Source organism: Helianthus annuus, chromosome 11 (assembly GCF_002127325.2).
Source record: "Helianthus annuus cultivar XRQ/B chromosome 11, HanXRQr2.0-SUNRISE, whole genome shotgun sequence".
Lineage (NCBI taxonomy): Eukaryota > Viridiplantae > Streptophyta > Magnoliopsida > Asterales > Asteraceae > Helianthus > Helianthus annuus.
The window spans coordinates 155,715,112-155,726,380 of record NC_035443.2 but is presented as its reverse complement, the minus strand read 5'-3'; the positions used below and the strand labels follow the sequence as shown (position 1 = coordinate 155,726,380).

The window sequence follows — 11,269 nt, the reverse complement described above, 5'->3', positions numbered from 1 at the left end:
GTTGCTTTGTTGGTGATTTTTGACTTCCAAATTGTTTTCTGAATTTGGATTTTGGAATGGGATCACATTGAGTTACAACAACTCCAGGGATCGTCTTTCCCGAGAATTTGCTTGTATTATCTTCAAAAACTTTATCAATCGAAGATGGATTGACATTTTTAATTGGAAAATCGTGATCTTAATAGATTTTAGAATCACCAACCAACGTGTACAACACATTATTACTCTTAATGGTAGACAAAGATTTCTTGTCATTCTTGACAGGATCTATCACTTGTTTGACAACTTGTTGCACAACAGGAATAGGAGGATCACAAAGAATATGATTCTCAATTGGAATTTCTATTCCCTTCTTCTTATCAAGTGATTCATCCTCGTCATTCACATCTGATTCTGATTCATCATCAGACGACTCATAGTCCTCAATGATTGGAGGACTTTGTTTCGTAGATGTTGAAGTTTCTGTTTGCTCAGATGATGTAGTTGAAGAACTGTCCGATTTGAACCCTAGGCCAGTAGTAACTTCCTCATAATCAAGAGGCACACTGGGTTCAAAACGAGGCATATCCTCTTTATCGGGCATTCTGGTATAGTTGTGTCTCAAAGGGGGCGGACACGACTTATACCCAACGCCTTTCTTGTTTCCCTTCGGTTGTTGAACGTCAATAATGTGATCGAGCACAAATCCGGAGTTAGAATAACTTTCCAACTTGAGCTTGATTGCATCATGCTCACATTTGGCAATGGCTAGTTCCTTTTTGGTTTCCTCAACGATGTTAATGTAATCGTTAATACTAACTTGTTTATGATAAACAGCTTTGTTCACTTCGGAAACACTTTTCTTTAAGGTTTCAATTACAGATTTAAATTCCTTTTCGTTTCTAACTAAAGCCATATTTGCCTCTTTGCACTTTGACAGCTCAATCACTAAACTTTGATTATGACTATGAACTGTTTCAGATTCACGTTTCAATTCAACACATTTATGTTTCATATCAGCACAATCACTACATATGCTAGGAGTTTCAGATTTTACCTGACTCGTAGAGGCTGAGACATTTGCCATAAAGGCAGTCTGAGAAGAAAAAGATCCATCTTCAGAATTATAATCTCCCGCATTCGAGCTTTCTTCATCTGAACTCCCGCTATAACCCGAGCTGTCATCACTTTCAGAAAACTCTTCCTTGTGAACATGCTTGATGTGATTGATGATTTTTGAATAGCATGCAGTTCCCCCTCCTTCTTGATCACCTTCCCCAAATTGTACAGACTAATTACACCCTTCATCAGCTTGAACGGTCAATGCTCGATTGGTGTTTGATGCTCCAGACTGGTTCTGGTTCTGATTGTTGTTCACCGCTACTATCCTTCGATCACGATTTTCTTGATTGACATTGACATTGGAAGTACTTGGATGATTTCTGAATGGGTTCTGATTGCCTTGTTTGCTTGGTCGGGTGCATTCACGTTTGAAGTGCCCCTTTTGCCACAATTGAAACATGTAACCGCATCTATATCAAACCCGTACTTCGTATCATTTTTGCCTTCCAAGCTTGTTCTTCCGGTTTGAGTCATGAAATCCTTTGCCCTTCTAACAGCACTTGCAAACGCCCACTTGATATCCATTAACTCCATTTCATCATAGTTTATCTGCTGATAATCTTCATTGGTCATATTGATGTTTCCAATTTGACCTGTTACCAATCCACAATAGGAACTAAACATTGTGTTGAGAAGTTCCAAATGTTCCTTTGGGGTGAAGGATTGTTGATATAATGTGCTTGTTCTTGTTGTTGTAGTTGGACTTGTGGTTGGGGTATGGATTGCGAAAGATAAGCACTTTGATTCCACTGTGGAAACGGTGATGAGCTTGTATCGGATGCTGAATGGAACTAGAACTAGCTGAAGGAACCAGGCAAATACATTTCTGTGTTTTGAGGAGGTGCAATCCTTTTAGCTTTCCGAATTTCCTCTTCATTCTTGTGCTCCAACTTCTGAATGAATTCATAGAGAGTGCCATTGGCTGTATCCATAGCGCCCGTATGCTTTATAAGTTCAATGAATGGACTCCACTTAGGAGGTAGAGCATCAGCAAACCGTGCAATCATTTCCTGATGAGTTGCAGCAACACTATAAGAACACATTTCACTAATCAAATGATAAAAGCGAGAAGTCATATCATATAGAGTTTGATTATCCAAGAATCGAAATGATTCAAACTCTTTCTTCAATAAATCATGGCGTGTTTTTCTAGAAGCTGCATTTCCTTCTCCTCTCGCTACCAATGCATCCCATAAATCTTTCGTGTTCTTATAATAAGAGAATTAATGATAGATGTCTTTGTGAAGTGCTTGAGTGAGAATAGCATACGCCTTCTTCTCCAGATCATATGCCTTTTTGTCGTTTTCAAGCATATTATTAAATCCCGCTGAAGTTGATGCTGCTACTTCGAGGGCAGGATTGCATGCAGTAATGAAACATGTCCAAAGTTCGGTGCTTTGCCCTTGAATGTATGTGTGGAAACGACCCTTCCATGATGGATAGTCGTTCATGTGATTTAACTTTGGCGGCCGATTGTTGCTACCCGTCTCACTCTCACTAAGCAAAAGATTCTGAATGCTTTGATTTTGATTCGACACCAATGCCCATTGACTTGCACTTATTGACTGTTGTTGTTGAGGTATGGAATTCGTTAGATATGCGGCCATCAAAGTTTGATTTTGAATTGGTCGTGGGTCTGTACTCCAATCCTACGGACTTGTACTATTCATGTTTGATATTAGAACAACTGTACCTGATTAAACACTTGAAAACACAAAGTTAGAACACTTTTATAAAGCTTCTGTGTAAAAATGACAAGTTAATGCGACGAAGATTGAGGTGATGAGGAAGGTTGAAGTAACGAGGAAGGTTGACGTAACGAGGAAGGTTGAAGTAACGAGGAAGGTTAAAGGGTGAGGAAGGTTAAATGTGAGGAAGGTTTAAGGTGAGGAAGGTTAATGGTGAGTGTGACGAAGGTTAAAGGTGAGGAAGGTTGAGGTGAGGAAGGTTAAAGGTGAGGAAGGTTAAAGGTGAGTGGATGAAGTAACGAGGAAGGTTAAAGGGTGAGGAAGGTTAAAGGTGAGGAAGGTTAAAGTAACGAGGAAGGTTGAAGATGAGGAAGGTTAAATGTGAGTGGGTGAAGTAACCTTATCTCCTTCTAACACAAGACACCATTTTTCAAACTTACACGATGCTTTTCTGATTTTACAAGTTTCCCTTTTCAATAAACCATCATCACAATACACAATTGTCAAACACTTGCATTTTAATATCAATAAACACAATAATCACTTTAATTCAAAAGATAATACGGATCAAACACAAACAATATTTGAAGAACAGTTTGAACTTGATGAAGAACACTATGAATATTCTGGCCAAAATTTCACCTGAGAAATTTTCCGAAACTAAATTTTGCTTATACTTTCAATAAAAACCCACTAGTAACATGTAAACATACAAACAAACAAGGTTTTTGAACAAACTTTTAGCAAAACAATAGGAAAAACACTGGTTTTAAAGACTTTTTCCAGAAAATATATAAATTTTTCAAGAACGAAATCTGAAAAATCACAATAACACAATGTTTGGTTTTAAACAAGGAAAAGAGCCACTGCTCTGATACCACTTGTAGGTCCGTTTTTCCCGGAGGATCCGATAGGAAAACCTATTCCCTGTTTATCACAAACACGATCGAGGGTGCGGAATCCCTTAGACGGTGCAAACCAAACAATGTAACGCGAGTAACACAACTGATAATCAAAGATTCACTTGGATTAAAGGACGAGAACAATATCAAACATATACACACAATGTTTGATGATAAACTCTCTGGTTTCACTATGCTCTCATGGAGTCTCACAATAATCTCATAGAGTTTCATAGTGCTCTCATGACTTAAACTGATAACATACTAAGCTATTTATACTGTCCACTGATGAACCTTCATGTGACGAAGGTATGAGTGGGGAAGGTTAAACTTCCCCACACATTATCTTGACGAACCTTGAAAGGTTCCCCATGTATTTAAAGTCTTCTCATGAGATCATCATGACATCATCATGATATCATCATGGTGATGTCATGGATGATGTGTCTGCGAGACGGTTCGCGGCTCTCCGTGCTTTGCGTGTCGAACTCTGGGGCGCACGACTGAGGAATGTCGTGACGTCGGGCTTGAGCCGAACCTAACCGTGTCGAACCGAACCGAGTCGAACCGAACCGAGTCGCATCCACATAAAGTGTACCAACAAAAAGTCAATCAAACTAACCATAAATGGATTATTGATAAACTACATAGATTCGTGGTGAAGTCGCGAGGAGGGATATATTATCTTTCATTAGCCACTATTATCGAGAACTTGCTAACATTTTAATGAAAAAAGGATAAGTGATGGTTAAAAGTCCATACCAATGGGGTGGTGGTCCATTGGCAAAGTCAAAACATTTAAAACACCTGGGTTGGGTAGGGGAAGGTCTGGGGTTCAAGTCCCACGACAGGGGATTAAGAAATTAGCCATTCAGAAAAAAAGTCCATACAAAATATTGATTCACAATTTTAGATTTATTAATACAATATGTTTTTCATCCGACTATGATAGTTTGTCATTTTTCACCAAGGGGTTCACCAAATAAGTCTTAAAACATATTGTGATGTGGGGAAAAATCCACATGAAACTACGGGTTTCGTTACGCTGCGCCGCTGAACTTCATATAAGGTTTCTCGGATGATACAATATTCGTATAGGTTCAAACAAGTAACAACCATATACAGATTGATAATTGATGTACTATGAACGGCCATCCGCTTAACGTTTTTGAAGATGTGTTCAACTGGTTTGTGCAAGAACAGTTTGTGAATTGTTTTTCAAGTTTGCAGACCTTAAAACGTGATCTGCAGATCTTGTAAACCACATACCTATCTTTAAACCAAATCATGATCTTTCAAAAAACAACCCTAGTTTCTCAAACGATAACACAACACACTGATCATAATCAAAAGGTAATCATTGATAAGATAAATTATTGATAAGGTAATCATTGGACAAGTTAAAAAGGAAATGGAAGAAGACATTGTATATGGCGAGTGTGGGCTAAAGTAGTCAACTAAAATTTTTATCACCTAAATTGACGGGTTGGTGATTCATTTAAAGAAAATTCATCATTTGTTTTCTAGCTATTGAGTTGTGATGCAACTGATGCGTGTCAGTGTGTATATATTTTTGATATATATTTAAGCCCTTTTTACACTTTTAGCCAAGTTTTAAATTTATAAAACACGATATTCACTAACACTAAACACACATATGGGCAAGTGCACCCATCGTGGACGTAGTATAGTGTTGGTAAGATACCGAGGTCGTCCAAGGACACAAGAGCTTTTAATACCGGTTTATCCTCAACGTCTAATCAAATCAAAAAGTGAGAAAAATGTTTTAAACTAAGAAAAATAAAAACTAACTAAATGCTGAAAAATAAAATAAAAATAAAAACAGATAGACAAGATGAATCACTTGGATCCGACACGTGTATTAGTATAACCTTTGATTATTTTCGCACTTTTGCACTTGTTTAAGAGATTATCTTAGTTATTGTAGTAGGCCCCTCTTTTGAAGGCGACGTTACCCTCAACCCAGTAGTTTGAGTCAGCAAGGATACAATCCTAAAGGATCGGATTATTGAAAGATAATGAATTAAGTTATTAATGCAAATTATGGTAGGCCCCGCTTTTGGCGGTGACGTTACCCTCGGCTAAGTAGTCTGAGTCAGCAGGGATACAGTCCTAAATAGCCGGGTTATAGTATTAATAGTAGTTAACTTATGAGGGGGTCAAAGAGTTTGGATCCCCGCCATCCAATACCTATGGGCATTGAAGGAGATCGTACTAAATTTGACCCAGGTCCCAAGCAAGACCTCTAAACGCTGAACAAGAGCAAGACCCTTACCAAACCGTTCCCTTAACCCCCGACCAGGTAGCCAACATACCTCCATATAGACCGTGGAGATATGAATGGTGAAAATCTTTTATTTTATATAGACAGTAAAATAATGCCAAGACACCACGGACAAACGATAAGGAAAGATCACCTTCAACATAAGTAACTAGTTATTAAAGTCATTAATACAAAACCAAATAAAAAGTGCAAAAGATTAAAAATAAAAAGTATTATACTAAACACTTGTCTTCACCAAGTGATGTAAGAGACTTAGGCAAACATGGCCTTGATTGTCAAGAACTCTTACGATCAATCTTGGATCCCGAGACGACTCACACACTCTACGATGGACAATGGATGATGGTGGTGGATGATGGTGTTATGGTGGTGGTGGGTGGTGGATGAGGTGTGAGAGAGGTGGTGTGCCAAGGGATGAGAGAGAATGAAGCCAAGCTCCTCTATTTATAGGCTGAACAGAAGGCTGGACACGGCCCCGTGTCCGCTGGACACGGCCCCGTGCCCGTCTGACATTCTCTCACTTCATTAATTGTAATTGCGAATTACAATTAATGCGCCTGCTGTACTTTCACCACGCCCCCGTGCTCGCTGGACACGGCCCCGTGGTGGGCAATGGAAGCTTCTACTGGTTTGTCTTTTCTGCTGCTTCCTGGGCACGCCCCCGTGTTCGCTGGACACGGGGCGTGTTCAGACTCTGTTTCTTCTCCTTTGCCTTGGGAGGTGCCGTTGAGGGTCCGGGCAGTCCACTTTTGTTCCTTTTCTTGTATTTTATGGTAGAATTAGTTGTCTTTTTGCTTCTTTTGTGATTTTGAGCTCATTTCATCCTGAAAATACAAAAGGAAGACAAAAACACTCTTTTTCCAACATTAGTACTTAAAAGGGTTAGTTTTATGCCTTAATTGATGTGATTTATATGTTGCATTTTACACACATCAAATACCCCCACACTTGAACTTTTGCTTGTCCTCAAGCAAAACTCTTTAAATGTGGCTTACACTCCCAAATGGAATAGGTAGAAGAGAAGTTTTTTAGCTTGTCCTAGAATGTCGGGAATCCAAGGTTTTTATAGGTTTTATTTTTATTTATTTACAATCCTATTCGTTATGATTTATTTTGAACTTTTCATAAGATAAATTACTTATTTGGGCATAGCATGCCTTATTAAAATTCCATTTATATACAAGTTCACATACCTCACGGGAGATCACTCAACACTCGGCCGAAGGTGTATATTTTAGTGAATCACTCGAGAGCGGCACGGAACTTACGTCTTCCATAGGCTTGCCAAGCAATCAATCCTCCTCCTTTTTAACTTTTTACCTTTGTAAATATCAAGAGGACTTTTTGGGTGAAGGCTTGGGTTTAAATGTGGGTGGTTGGTTAGTGGTTAGTAAAAAGGGCGAAAATCGTAACAAGCGTCGGTTTTCGTGAAGTACCTTGTTTTTAGTGACTTTTTATTTTGAAGTATTTCTCCAAACAAGCTTTTATAGCTTTTGTTTGTTTTTGACTTCATCAATTTTTTTTTTTTTTTTTTTTGATCGTCACATAAAAAGGTGAGTTTACGAAAAAGTGAACTTGTTACTAAAATAAAAAATAAAAAGGTTTTTGGTGGGTAAAAAGGGTTTTGGGGTAATGAAATGAAAAGGTTTAGGCTCAAAGGGGCTATCTAGGGGGATTTTGGGTAGGTAAAAAAAATGAAAAATAATGGTTTTGAAAGAAAAAATGGTTAGTCCTAATGCCTCCATCATTTACTTACTTGGGTTTAAGTTGGTAAGGACCGGGAATGTATCGTCGTGGCAAGTTCTAGATTTGTAAGGACCGAGCGGCTATTCACACAAGAAACGAAAAATGAGCATTTAATCTAAATATGTGTATTTTTGTGCTCAATAAAGTCTCAAACTCACTTTTGTGGGAATGGGTTTTTAATGTGACCAAGCATATATAATCGAATTTTTAACTAGACTTGTTATACCGTTTCATAATTTTCTTATGTTGGTTCCTTTTTTATCACGACGCTATCGGTTGTAAACTTGTAAAAATATAACCTTTTTAGAACTTGTTATTCCCAACTTAAACTAAGACAAGTAAATAAAAAAAATGAAAAAGTTTTTGAAAAAAATTTGGGGTGTTTAGCGGTTCCAATAGAGTTTTGTGTAAGGCTTGTGTTTAGGATTTTGCAAAATTTCAAGGGTTTTAGCATCCCCCCCACACTTAAATTACACATTGTCCTCAATGTGTCCAAAAATAATGTTTTTGGTTGATTAGAATGTATAAAAGTGGGTTAAAAAGCAAAGATTTATGTTACTGGCATCCTGGACACGGCCCCGTGTTCACCGGGCACGGCCCCGTGGCCAAGTGCCAGTAACAAAAATTTCAGAATTGAAACAGAAGCCTGGACACGGGGGCGTGTCCGCTGAACACGGCCCGTGTCCAGTTACCTGAACTGGGTGATTTTCTGCAGGGGCTCAGCACGGGGCCGTGTTGGTTGGGCACGGCCCGTGTTGAGCCTTCTGTGATGGAGATTTTTGTCGGGTTGCTCTGTTCTTCGTGCATGGTCCCATTTTTCTCGTTCCCTTTTTCATCCATTACCACCATGAGTGTGTTTTATTCTGCAAAAACTAAAAGATTAAACTAAACTAAGGATAGATCCGCGGAATGCCTCCGTGGTGCGCCACGTTTATAAGGGTCCTTGGCTAGACCCGATTCCCGGTTATATATCTTCTGAGTGGAGTGCCTTGCTTCCCAAGTTACACCGTCGGAGAGCGGCATCCAAGCTTGAATCAATAACCTTCATGTAATTGACTGGGTCATCGTCCTCTATTCTCTTCCCAACTCCGAACTTCACCTCATCGTCTCCATACCTCAAAGTCAGTGTCCCGTCATTCATGTCTACCACTGCTTGTGCTGTGGCAAGGAAGGGTCTCCCTAGGATAAGGGGGACCTCGGTGTCTTCCTCTATGTCGAGTATGACAAAGTCAACTGGATAAACGAATCTGCTTACCCTTACCAAGACATTCTCGATGACACCTTGTGGGAACTTGACTGATCGATCAGCGAGTTGTATGCTTATTTTTGTAGGGCTCGTGGTTCCCAAACCAAGCCTTTTGAACATCGATGAGGGCATGAGGTTAATGCTAGCCCCTAAGTCGGCCAAGGCATTGCGAACGGGTGATTCCCCTATTGAGCATGGAATCGTGAAACTTCCGGGATCGATTTTCTTTTGGGGTAGTTTATTGAGTACGAGGGCAGAGCATTCTTCGCCTAACTTAACTAATTGCAAATTTTCAATTTTCTTTTTATGTGTAAGGAAGTCCCTCATAAATTTAGAGTATTTGGGCATTTGGGTTAGGACTTCGATAAAAGGAATATTGACATGCAATTGTTTTAACAGACTTTCGAATTTTGCGAACTGCTCATTGGTCTTTTGACGAATTAACCTACCGGGGTACGGAACTCGAGGAGCCTTGGTAGGCTCTGGTGATGGGGGAGAGTTCTTTTCCTGCAGATGTGTTGGCATTGTTTCTTCCGTTGGTGAAGGTACTTCTGCAGGCCCTACGGTGCGGTTTCGTAGCGTGATGAGGTGAACTTGCGCCTTTGGGTTTGTTTCGGTATTGCTAGGTAATGCGCCTTGCGGTCTCTCGGAAAAATTTTGTGCTAGTTGATTTATTTGTTTTTCTATGTTTTGAATGCTAGCTTGTTGATTCCTAAAATTAGATTCTAATTGTAGAAATCTTTCCGAGTTTTTCTTATCAGTGTCAGAGACCAGGCGAGATATAGTATCTTCGAGCCTTTCTCGTCCACCTTGTTGTTGAGTGAAATTTTGTGACTCATTTCTTGATTGCTGAAAGTTTGTTCGTTGGGTTTGTTGGTACTACTATTGCCGGTTTCCCTCCAACCAAGGTTTGGGTGGTTTCGCCATCCTTGGTTGTAAGTTCCCGTTGGAGGACCCGACGGCCTAGGTCTATTATCAATGTAGTTTACCATTTCTTGTTGATCGTCCGTTTCTTTCATGCAACTCCAATTTTCATGTGACCCACCACACCCTTCACAAGCCATAACCGAGACTGTTTTTGTCATTTCTAATTTTTTTATTTTTGAAGAAAGGGCCTCGATTTGGGCTTGTAAAGAGGTGCTTTCGTCGACCTTATGGGCGCCCGGGGCAATAGACTTATTTCCCCGGGGAGTGTGCCATTGAAAATTGGTTTGAGCAATTTCCTCAATCTGATTATATATTTCGTGTGGGCGTCGATTACCTAAAAGTCCCCCGGAGCTAGAATCAAGTGTCTGCCTAGTGTGTGGCAACAATCCATTGTAGAAAGTGGATACTTGTTGCCATATTGCGAGGCCGTGATGGGGACACTTGCGTAATAGCTCCTTGAACCTTTCCCAAGTTTCATATAAGGATTCCCCGTCCTCTTGTGAGTATGTATTAATTTCAGCCATTAATTTAGCAGTTTTAGAAGGAGGGAAATACTTATATAGAAACTTTTGGGCTAGTTCATCCCAGGTGTTTACCGATCCAGCTGGGAGGGTGTTGAGCCAAGCTTTTGCTCGGTCTTTTAGTGAGAATGGAAACATACGGAGGCGGATGGCGTCGTTTGATGCTCCATTGATCCGAAAGGTATCACATATTTCTAAGAAATTAGTTATATGTAGATGAGGATCCTCGTCCGCAAGCCCGTGGAAGGTTGCGGAGTTTTGGAGCATTTGTATCAAATGCGGTCGAAGTTCGAAGTTATTGGCTTCGACATTCGGAGCATTGATAGCGGCGCCTAGATTACCTACGGTGGGCCGTAGATAATCCATAAGGGTACGTTGGTCCGCCATTGGGGGTGGATCACCCGAAACCTTCTCTTGGTTTTTGGCTTTTAACCTTTTTCTGAGAAAGCGTTCGGGTTCTTCTAGCGGTTCCTTTATGTCTTTATTAGAACTGGAGCTCATACACTACGTGAGGATGGCGTTGGGTTCCAAGTCCTGCAATAAAAATAGAAAAGAATGTTGGTCAGAAGGTTCACCACGGCCCCGTGTGGAGTGAACACGGCCCCGTGGTCGGAATTACAGTGATTGTTTTTCAGATCCCAGTTACTGGAAGTTGGACACGGCCCCGTGTTGCACCGGCACGGCCCCGTGGTCAGCCTTCTGTAACTTGAAAAACAAAAACTGCCAGTAATGTTGCTGAGCACGACCCGTGTCCGACCAGGCACGGCCCCGTGCTGAGCTCTGCAGAAGCTGAAAATCTAATAAAAAATCCTAAAAATTAAAGAAAAATAAAA

The 11,269-nt window shown here is 40.2% G+C and overlaps 1 non-coding gene across 1 annotated transcript; it reads left to right on the top strand.

The window, feature by feature from the left end:
• The first annotated feature begins 10,338 nt into the window (after positions 1 to 10,338).
• On the top strand, positions 10,339 to 10,445 carry LOC118484560. The gene has a single exon (XR_004873669.1). It is a non-coding gene; the product is annotated as a small nucleolar RNA R71 (small nucleolar RNA).
• The last annotated feature ends 824 nt before the right edge of the window (positions 10,446 to 11,269 follow it).